Raw genomic sequence first — 10,511 nt, 5'->3', positions numbered from 1 at the left:
CGGCCTGAAACGCCCAGCTTCTGTTGGAGGGGCTGCCGCGGCGAAGCTCCGCTATTTTTCCGGCGTGGAATGGTTATCTAGTGGTGAAAGGCGGCGGGCAGAGCCGGGATATAGCTACTAGTGACCGAGGGCGCGGGGGGTGGGAGGCGAGTCGGGGAAGAAAACCTTGACTTTTCCCCTGATGGCGTGGGCCAGCCGTGCTTTTCCCTTCCGCCGGAGCCCCCAACTGCCCCTCAGTGCGCCGGGTTTGGCCTGTGACCGCCGGGCAGAAAAAAGGACCGAACCGGCGTTTTTTGGCGTCCTGGGGGCGCGACTGGAGCGTTTTTTTGGCATCGACGCCGAAAAAGTGGCCTGAGGGGGCCTGTTGGGGGCGCTGCTGGAGATGCTCAAAGGCCTCAGCTTCTCCCAGAATCGACACTCCATATATTTTTTACAATCCTATCTAGTTAAGGTCTAATTAGCTAGGATTGTAAAAAATATATGAAGTGGCGATTCTGGGAGAAGCTGGGGAGGGGGGCGATTCTGGTAGAATCGACCAAAAGAACTGGCCCTAAGTGACCATCCCAATTCAGATTTGAATGGGCGACAAGTACTAGGGGAGCTAAGAGAGTTAAGAGTCGAGCATGATCGGTGCACAGTCCGAAAGTGTTTCAATACACTTGAGTGCACACACGGTTAACATTTGAAATTTTAATTCCCATTTGGTATCCATAAACACACTATCAAGTTTCTTGTATGGCGGCACTGGACGATTATTAGCCCGCGTGAACTGTTGCCCTGACATACTTGCTTCCCTAAGATTCAAAGTGAAAATCACAGCCTTGAGTAGCTCTTCAGGTAATTCACACAGGTGCTTGCTCGCTCGGCTGATCCCTCCATCAGCGGCCGGCAGGGTAGATCGGTTTGCGGAACTGATCACGAAAATTGTCTCTCGCGTCTCTCAAGCAGCAGCCACCGCAAGCGCAAGCCTCCGACGAGCCTTCCTTGTCTTCCGTTAGGTACACAATGAGAAGCAAAGGATTACATCTTCAGAAGTACGTAGTTGTTAAGATTATATCGAATATGTGTATTGGGTTACAATTAGACTTGGAACACGCCAAAAATTAATTAGGCGTTTGAGTCAGACACATGTAACACGTGCCTATTACTTAAAGGCACCGTGAGCGGCAAAATTAGACTAGACAAATCTAGTAGGCTAGACACGAGATCGAGAAGGTCGGTCCAGGTACCAATGGCAAGGGGTGCCCTGAGTCCCTGACCAGCCATTGTGCTATGGTTGAGATGTGTCTAATGGCATCGGCAGGCTTGTCGTCGATTTAGTACATGGGAAGGTGTGCCTATGGTCATTCCCCGGGATGTAGCCATAGTAGCATTGTGTTCGAGAAATGTTCGACAATTCTTCAATTACTTAAAACAGTTAAGCTCTCACTTCAAAATTCAATAACTACTGATAGTATTGAAAAAGAGAGGAAATTCCTCAAAAGTACAAACATACCTTAACTCCTGGAAGGGAGTTTGCCAAATAAATTTTGCTTGAAACTGTAAATCAAGAACTCCTGTTCTTAGCAGCAATGAGTAGTACGGTCAATGAATTTATCCACAGTCAATGTTGGTATTATCGTGACAACTCTACAAAAAATGCTTCTTTTTGTAACATTATGGAACTGCTACAACCCTAGCACACAATGGAATTAACCTAGAGGAAAACATGAAAGGCGCACATAGATGCAACACATACTTCGCCCAGCACGATTCAGTTAATGCAGCTACTTTCAGATTGACATCCTTTGGATCTCAAGTCCTCCTTTAAAGTCTACAGAAGCAGCCACCAGTGGAAAATGATGGTGCGATGCACAAAAGCTAAGTACAGTATTAACTTGCATATCAATATAGCCTACGGACACCAGCAGAGCTTCCTTCACGGCAGGAACCGAACAAGCGCTACAGAGGTACGCTGGTCGCAATCCTTCATCAGATCCAAAATATGATAGGCTTACTTGCTCCGCTCTACTTTACTTGACCGACCTGGTATGCCTGCCAGCTGTCTGATTGCTGGCACTTCCATTAACAACTGAAGGTCTGAAGCAAAGTGACCAACTATCTGCCATCTGGCTCCTCAGTGATGGTTACGTCATTATTACTGCAGATAGTTACATCATTATGACTGTACAGAACACTACCCGATTCATCTTCCTTAGATACCCTTAGGTTGAAGTATGCCGGATGCTTAGGCTCTCGAAGAATAACACCCTCGCTGTTTAACATCGCAACAACATTTGACATGGTCGGTCGATCATCCGCATGCTCTTGTACGCACATTAGTGCAATGTTAATGTACCTCCTAGCCTCCGCTGCATGGATCTCGTTAGCAATTGATGCTTCTAGAAGCTCAAGAAATCTTCCTCCTTCCCAGAGCTGCCATGACTACAGAAAATTTATCATCACATACATGTCAAAAATTACTTCGGTTTACAAACAATGTACATATGTGTGTGAGAGTTTGCAAAATGCTCACATATCCAAGGAGGTTAAGAAAGTCTTCATGCTGATGGAAACCAGAATTCCTTTGTCCGCTAAGGATCTCGAGAAGTAAGGCACCAAAGCTGAACACATCAGATTTGATCGAGTAAATGCCTTCAGATGCATACTCCGGAGCCATATAGCCACTGAAATGAGTTTGAAACATAAGTAAAATACTATATCAAATTTTAAAGGTTGATGAATCAGCTGATTAATGCTATTTTAATTAATCGTGTTATATACTTACTATGTTCCCACCACCCTCTTTGTGCTTCCTTGAGTATCATTGGAGCTGAAAATTTTAGCTAGCCCAAAATCAGAAATTTTAGGATTCATGTCCTGGTCCAAGAGAATGTTGCTGGCCTTAAGGTCTCTGTGTATGATGCGCAACCGAGAGTGTTTGTGGAGATACAGTAGACCTTGGGCTATCCCTTCGATTATCACACATCTTTTATTCCAATCAACCAAAGTTGTTCTGCTAACATCTGCACATTAGAGAGTGCATTTTATAGTATGGACGAAACGCGATCCAAAATAATGTTGAACTACACTGTGCATACCAAAGATAAAGAAGTCCAAGCTCTTATTTGGCAAATATTCGTAAACCAAAAGTTTTTCCTCTCCCTGAATGCAGCAACCCATGAGCTTGACCAGATTACTGTGTTGTAGTTTTGCAATAAGTTCAACTTCATTTTTGAATTCTGTGAAACCCTGTCTTGAATGTGAGGCAAGCCTTTTAACTGCAATTTCTATTCCATCTGGTAATTGGCCCTGGAAGCATGTACAAAGCTGGAGGCATTATATTTTACTGAAATTACAGAAAATGGATTACATGCCATCCATGGGAAAAGGACTTTTGGGATACACAGCATCACATATCCAACGCATGGCCTTCATATTCTTTTTCAGTGCATTACATCTATTTCCTTCGGAGCTTCAGTCCACTGTCGTTTATCAAGAGTTGCATCTTAATTCTTTCTCTAGTTTAAGGCTAGGTAGCAGGTTACTTATGCTAATAATATTTGGTTGAGATACATTTATAAAACTGGATTTCGGGAGTATATGTTTATCAAGCAACTGTATATTTTTTTTTCTCATTCTAGGGTGTCGATAATATTGAAAAGCATGTGACTTCGCTTCACCATAGTTTGCTATTACTGGGATGAATGATATGATAACCATTGGAGATATTGGAACTTTTATACATTATTTTCAAAGGTAGCTTTAAAACTAGGCACATCATATCACGACTCATTATAGATTCAGCTACTGTAATTAGCTCTACTGTAAATATATAAGGACTTTTTAGGCAATCGTGATTTAATATATATTTTAGAATGAACATATAATTGAATCTTTTCAAGACAACACATTTACCTTGTAGACAGGGCCAAAACCACCTTGCCCAAGTCGGTTTTCTTTCGAGAAGTTGTGTGTAGCTTGCAAGATCTCAGAGAAGTCAAAGAGAGTGAACTCTGAACTCTTTTCTTCCAATCTCCAAACCAATGCGTCTTCTTCCGGCCTATTTGTGGCAGCTTGATCATGTATGATTTCCGTTCCTAAATTGAGAGGACACACAAACATACAACCTTAAGGCTGAGTACATATATAAGTGGTAATTTTTTAGAGGAATGTTCTAATCCAAATAATAAAAAACCTTTTCTTTGTCTTCTCATCCATATAATGAAAAAAATAACACACAGAAATATTGACAGTAATGGAGCTACCACAGCAATAATCCAAAGCGCCCTCCGGTGTGAGTTGCGTCCTAAGAAAAACACGACAATATAGTTTTCATATAAATATAAAGACGGATCCTATATCCTATATACCTAAAAGAGTCACCCCCACTAACTTAATTATCTCAACATGCAAGCATGCCACATCACTATACAATTATGAATGTGATAAGGACCACCTCAACATGCAACAATGCATGGGAAAAGACCCACTACCACATGCAACCATGCATGAGAAAATATTTTTTCATTCTATTATTCTACTTATTTTCAATAAATATTGGAGGTAAAAAATATATTTAATAAATATTTTACAACTTTACATACATATAATAAGTTGTATGTATTGTAAATTTTGGTTCACGTGTTATGAATCTAAATATCTATATTCAATACAATCAAATCTCATTGAAATATATTGCAACCAATTTCCGCAACAACGCGCAGGGCATCATCTAGTTTATTTAGTGTTAGAGACAATGACAAATCAGTTGTAGGTCATGGATCATCTCACTCGACCACACTTTAACAATTGAACATGGGTCAGCCCCTCTTTGAATTTTGAACCATTCTGACTCTACCATCTTTCCCCTTATCAATTAACATCATTTTCTTTGCTATTGACTTAACATAGTTCTTGTACTTATTTGTTTTTATTAATCTATTTTTAAGCTCATGTCTGCTAGTCTAAAAATGCTACCATGTACTCCCTCCGTTTCTAAATACAAGACTATTTAGAGATTCCAATGCAGACCGCATACGGAGCAAAATGAGTGAATCTACACTTTAAAATACATTTATAGATCAAAAAAGAAACTGCTATTTTGTTTCTCGGCCGCCCTCCCCCGCTCCCGCCGCCGCCGCCCTCCACCGCTCCCGCCGCCCCCGGCCGCCGGCGGGCGCGCCCCGGCTCCTCCTCCCCCTCCCCTCCTCCCTCGTACCCCCCGCGTCGCCTCCCCGAGCGAGGCGGCCGGGGGCTCCCCTTCCCTGCCCCTCCCAGCGCCCCCCCCCTCCTCCTTTCCCCTCCCGCCGCCGCCGGCGTAGGCCACCGGGCCTGGCTCGCGTGATGCCGGCGGCGGCGGCCCTGTTCTCTTCCTCCCCGCGCGGCGCTGTAGCTCGGGCGTTGGCGCCGGCGGCGGTGCACCCAGGTCGGCTTCGGATCCGGTGGCGGCTCGTCTTCGCAGGCGGCGCAGCTCCGGGTGGCATGGTGGCGGTGGCGTGGCTGCTTGGCTGCGGGGCGGCGCGGTGGCTGGCGGCGGCGCCCTTCCGGCCCAGATCTGGGCCCTTTTGGGCCCCATCTGGGTCTGGGTGGGCCTGGCGTGTGCTTTCCGGCGTCATCTCCGGCGGACGGAGGTGTGGCTTGGGCTGGGGGTGGCGGAGACGGTGGCGCGTGTACTGCAGCGCAGCGACGGGAGCTTCACGAGCCCGCTTCGGGCTCGGCCGGTCAGGGGTGCCTGGTTTGCTCCTGAGCTACGTCCGGTCGGTCACCGCCGAGGGTGGTGGAGGTTGTCCCCTCCCACGTGGCCGCTGACCCTGCTGCTCCTCGTTTTCGGCTGGTTCCTCTCGATCCCGCCGGTCTCGCTTCGCTTGTCACGGTGAGACGGCGATGGTGACTACGTGTCCGTGGTGGCGCATATTGGTGGACGGCAAGTATGGTGGAGCGCGATGGATCGTCTGGGGTCATGGTTGGTAGGAGGTTGGGAGAAATCCTTGTCGGCTTGTTCGGCACCGACGCGGTGACGCCCGTGGGCGTCGCCGTGCCTTCCTGAAGGGCGTCGGATATCCCCTTCCTCCCACGGCCCTTCGCGTACCGGGGGAAACCCTAGGCCATGTCCGGTAGCAGCGTCGTTGTCGTCGCGTTCCTTCTTGAAGGTGTTACTTGGTATGCGGCGTTTCATGGTGCTAGGAGCGTGGTGGAACTCTCCGGCGGGCGCAGCGGTGGCGAGTCATCTTTGTTTTTGTTGATCCGCCGTTGTCGGCATTTTTTTTCCTTTTGTGTTTTCTCTTTTTTTCTTTTGGGCGTGCCTGTGCTGCTTCCGCCCCGGCACCTATCGTGGGTTGTATCGATGTTGTTGCTTTGTAATACAAAGCGGGGGGAAACCCTTTTTCGGTAAATACATTTATATACATCTGTATGTAGACCCTATTGAAATCTCTAAAAAGTCTTATATCACGCAAGATGTGTGACATGTTGCCTAAATTAATGAATCTAACTGAAGCAGTGGTGCCATGTCCAACCATGGATCTGCCGGGAAGGACGAGAATTTACATACCATGAAGTTCTTGGGTGGTCGCTTGCGCCTTCGGAGGTGGTGGTGCCGCATCCGGTGACTGCGGTTGCGACTGCGGGGGTGGGTACAATGTAACTGGCGGCATGGTATTGTTCATCGGCGGAAGTTCAGATACCAAGCTCAGCATGGGGTCCCCTTGAAAGAACGGGTATATCTCGTACCTCATGCTACACCGTGTCCCCAGAAGTCGACCACCTTTCCTACCATCCATGTACTTGAGTGTTATCTGGGAGTAAGGCTGGAAACAGGCCGCACAGTCGTCAGCGGTCAGGTCGGGCGTGCACTGCATAAGGCAGTAGAGCGTCGGGAGGGAGCTGACATCCAAGCGCGAGGTGATGAACCTCCTCGAGCTGTTCGCAGCCGATTGAGCTGTGTTGTTCAGAAGTGTAAACAACAAGAACCTGAAGGAGTCAGCTCTTGTCGAGATGTTTATGAACATGTCGAGGCTCACAATGACGAGTATATTGTCATTGACGTTGGTGGCGAGAAAATTCTGGTTGGAGAACCTGAGCATGCAGGGATTGCTATTGTAGTACACGGTGGCGTCCTTATTGCTCGTGCAGTGTTCCTGCCCGTCCTGGAAGGCGGTCACCAAGCATCCCTCGCAGGCAGAGGCATTGGAGTCCCCGCGGCAGAGAGCAAGGGCAAAGATGGTGTTTGGAACATTGCCGACTGTGTCGGTGGCGAAGAGGGTGGTGCTGGATGCTGCCTTCTTTGGGAGGGTGGATGAGAGGTGCCTGAGGTTGGCTTCATAGGTGCTATTTGATTTGTAGTTGCCGCTCTCGCCGCAAAATGGCCAAGTTTCGGCAGCGGCGAGAGGCACGAGGAGCAGGAGGAGGAGGGGGAGGATAACCATGGCCATACATGGATGACAAGGCAGATCCACGGCTGATAGGAACCTCATCGCCATGCAACTTGTAGAAACTGAGGAGCTCTCATAAAAATGGGAGAGAAAAAAGTATGTTAGAACAGGAAGATAATAAGTAACTAAAAAGGAAAAACAATGTAGAGGACTGGAAAACGCCACCATACATCGAAGCTCCACCTCCCCGCGTTGTAGTGACACTGGATCATCAATAAATAATGGCACACCAACCTAAAGAACACAGAGGAGAAATGTCCATATGCTCAGAACTGCAAGGACAGCATGCTATTGCTGGCAAAAAGGTTAAGAAATGTCTCAGAATTTGCAACCTGTGGAGCTAGAAGAATTGTGCATGCTATTGCTGTCCTCTGTTTGCAGCACCGGGCGTCTATGTTCTAGATATGGTGATCATGTTCTAGATATCACGCTGCAAAATTGAAGGCATGTAAGCATCAAAGAAGTGTGTGCTTGACAAATAATTAAGAGATCTAAATCTCAAAGTTCAGATGTCACAAGTAGCCATTCAGATATCAGGGATTAAGCTGGAAGTTGAGGAAGTCTACTCCCAAGTCAAAAACAGGGTTAAGCTGGAAGTTGAGGAAGTCTACTCCAAGTCAAAAACAGGGTTAAGCTGGAAGTCCAGAAAGTCTACTCCAAGTCAAAAACAGGGTTAAGCTGGGAGTTCAGAAAGTCTATTATATTCCAAGTCAAGAGAGGGTTAAGCTGGAAGTTTATGAAGTCTACTCCAAGTCAAAACACGCTTGGTATGTCTTCATTTTGACAGCTCACTTGGACAGGCACTCGAAAATTCTCGATTCGACATGTTGTTTAGCGTGAGCAAAATTCAGTGTTTTCTCTTCAAGCTGAATAAAGAATCTAGCCCCGCAAAAAAAATTAAAAAAAAAAATCTTGGGGCTTACCACTGGATTATGGGGACTGCAGATAGGGGGCTTGTGGGTTACGGATCGGGGATTATCGACCACCAAGCTTTGCATTGCGAGAGAAACTGTCTTAAAACCATGGGGGGGAAGAGGTGATTTCGTACCGAGCTTAGCACTGGAAGTGGAAGCACGATTGCGTCGCCGGCGCGCGACCCCCGTTCTCCTCTCCGGCACGAAGCCGCCGGGCGCCGGCGCTCGCTCCGCTCCCCTGCTCGCTCGCCAATGTATCCCCGGTCCAGGCGGCGTGACCCGGAGATAGTCGGCAGAGTGGGGAGTGGGGGAGGAGCAGCCACTCGATTCAGTGGAGGACGGCGGCGGAGTGGGAGTGCGCTCGTTTTCCAACTTGGGTGGAGTGGACGAGGAGGAGAATGACTGGCTGGCCGACCGCGACCGAGTCCATGTCCATCCCGTCCGTCTCTCTCCCGGTGCCGACCAGCTGCCTCTGTGGGCTCACATGGGCCTGCATCGACCGTCTCTGTTCGGCTCTGTGGGCTCACATGGGCCTGCGTCGACCATATGCCTGAAAAGTTCACAAATTGCGGAAAGAGCGGCCTGGGGGCGAACCGGCACTAGATTGGCCTCTGGGGCGACCTAGCTCCCAGCCACGCCCCCAGACGCCCCTCAACCCGCTGCAAATTCAAATGTAGTCATTCCCGCTTACAAAATAGACGCCACAAATCCGATGATCATACGACCACAGTTCAGCGATCGAATGAAAAGTTCGGCGTTCAAAAAGAAAGGACGCACATCAGACGGCGAGGTCGGCCTCCGGTGTCGGCGGAGTCGGCGTGCGTGGGCTTGGCGGGGTCGGAGCTTCTTCTGTGTTGGGCAGCGTCGGTGTGGCTTCTGTGCTGGGCGGCGTCGGCGTGGCTTCTGTACTGCGGGGAGTCGTGGAGCCATCATCGCTCGGGCTTGGCGGCGTCGGCGTGGGCATGGGAGTTGGCGGCGCCGTCGACGGCAGCTGGTTCAGGATGAGACCATGCTCCGCCAAGTACCACGCCTTGATCGCCTCGTCATTGCTCTGGAGCATGTCCGCCCCACCCAGCAAGAAAGCCAGGTCAGTGTTCGTCTTCTTTGCAGCGACGTTGGTCCGGAGTAGGTCGAACTTGACGGTGCTGCTCGTCATCAATGCCGACCACCGCGCCTCGGTCTTCTCTTCACGCAGGACGGCCCGGGTCTGTGCATCGGCGAGGCAATGCTCGATGGACTCCTGCACTCGCGCGGTAGCCGCGTCGACGTGTTTCCCCTTCTTGGCCCCTTTGTTGCCATCCGACCGCCCCTCTGACGCGCCCGGCGTCGGCGCGTCCGGCTTGTAGGTTTCCTTGGCCTTGTCGAGGGTGCGCCGGACTTCCGCCCACTTCTCGCACTTGCAAATGCGCTTGTAAACATGGAGGTACTTGAACTCTTGGTCGCGGTTGCCTAGGCGATACAAGGCGAACATGTGCACCAGCTACGCGGAGGAACAAATAGTTGGCGGGCGCGCACGGCGAACAGAAGCGAGAGACCGGCGTGTCGTACCTGATCCTCGACGTTGGCGCCGCTCTCCGGCCGAGCCGCGACCTCCTCGACGACCCCATGCCATTTGTTGCACGCCGCCTGGATGAGCCCCCAATGGTTCGACATTGCCTTCGCCCCGCGCTGCATGTAGACGCCTTTAAAGTAGGGGTCGACGAGCTTGCGCTCGTCGAACTCGGCCTTGATGCGCCCCCAGTACATCTCGATGCTCTAGTTCGCGCCGGTGGTTGGGTCGAGGCAGATAACTTTTCACGCTTCGGCGAGGCATTCCTGTTCCTTGGACGTCCACTTGATGTGCGGCTCGCCGGCCCTGGTCGCCCCCTTCTTCTTCTTGCGCCTCCTCGCAGGAACAGTCATCGGCTCCTCCTCCTCTTCCTCCTCCCCCTCCTCCTCATGCTCCTCCGACTCCTCCTCGCAGTACTCGAGCTCGCCGTCCATGCTGTCGCTGAGGTCCACCGTGTTGTCCTGGGTAGTGAACCCGGGGGATGCGGCGGCCGCGGCCGAGCCTGCCGTGATAATGTCATCCATGTCGGCGTCGGTCTCGTCGGTGTCACCGAGGTGCGACGTGGAAGCTTGTGAGAAGGGCAGCGCGCCACGACGGAGAGGGGGCATCGGGGAGCACACGTAAGTCGACGGCGAG

At 50.0% G+C, this 10,511-nt stretch overlaps 1 pseudogene; it reads right to left on the bottom strand.

Annotated features, from left to right (window-relative positions):
• Positions 1–1,546: 1,546 nt before the first annotated feature.
• LOC123063484 (cysteine-rich receptor-like protein kinase 10) lies at positions 1,547–9,979 on the bottom strand (annotated as a pseudogene).
• Positions 9,980–10,511: the final 532 nt, after the last annotated feature.

Source organism: Triticum aestivum, chromosome 3A (assembly GCF_018294505.1).
Source record: "Triticum aestivum cultivar Chinese Spring chromosome 3A, IWGSC CS RefSeq v2.1, whole genome shotgun sequence".
Lineage (NCBI taxonomy): Eukaryota > Viridiplantae > Streptophyta > Magnoliopsida > Poales > Poaceae > Triticum > Triticum aestivum.
Note: the sequence above shows the minus strand (reverse complement) of the source record. Positions and strands in the feature narration are given on the sequence as shown.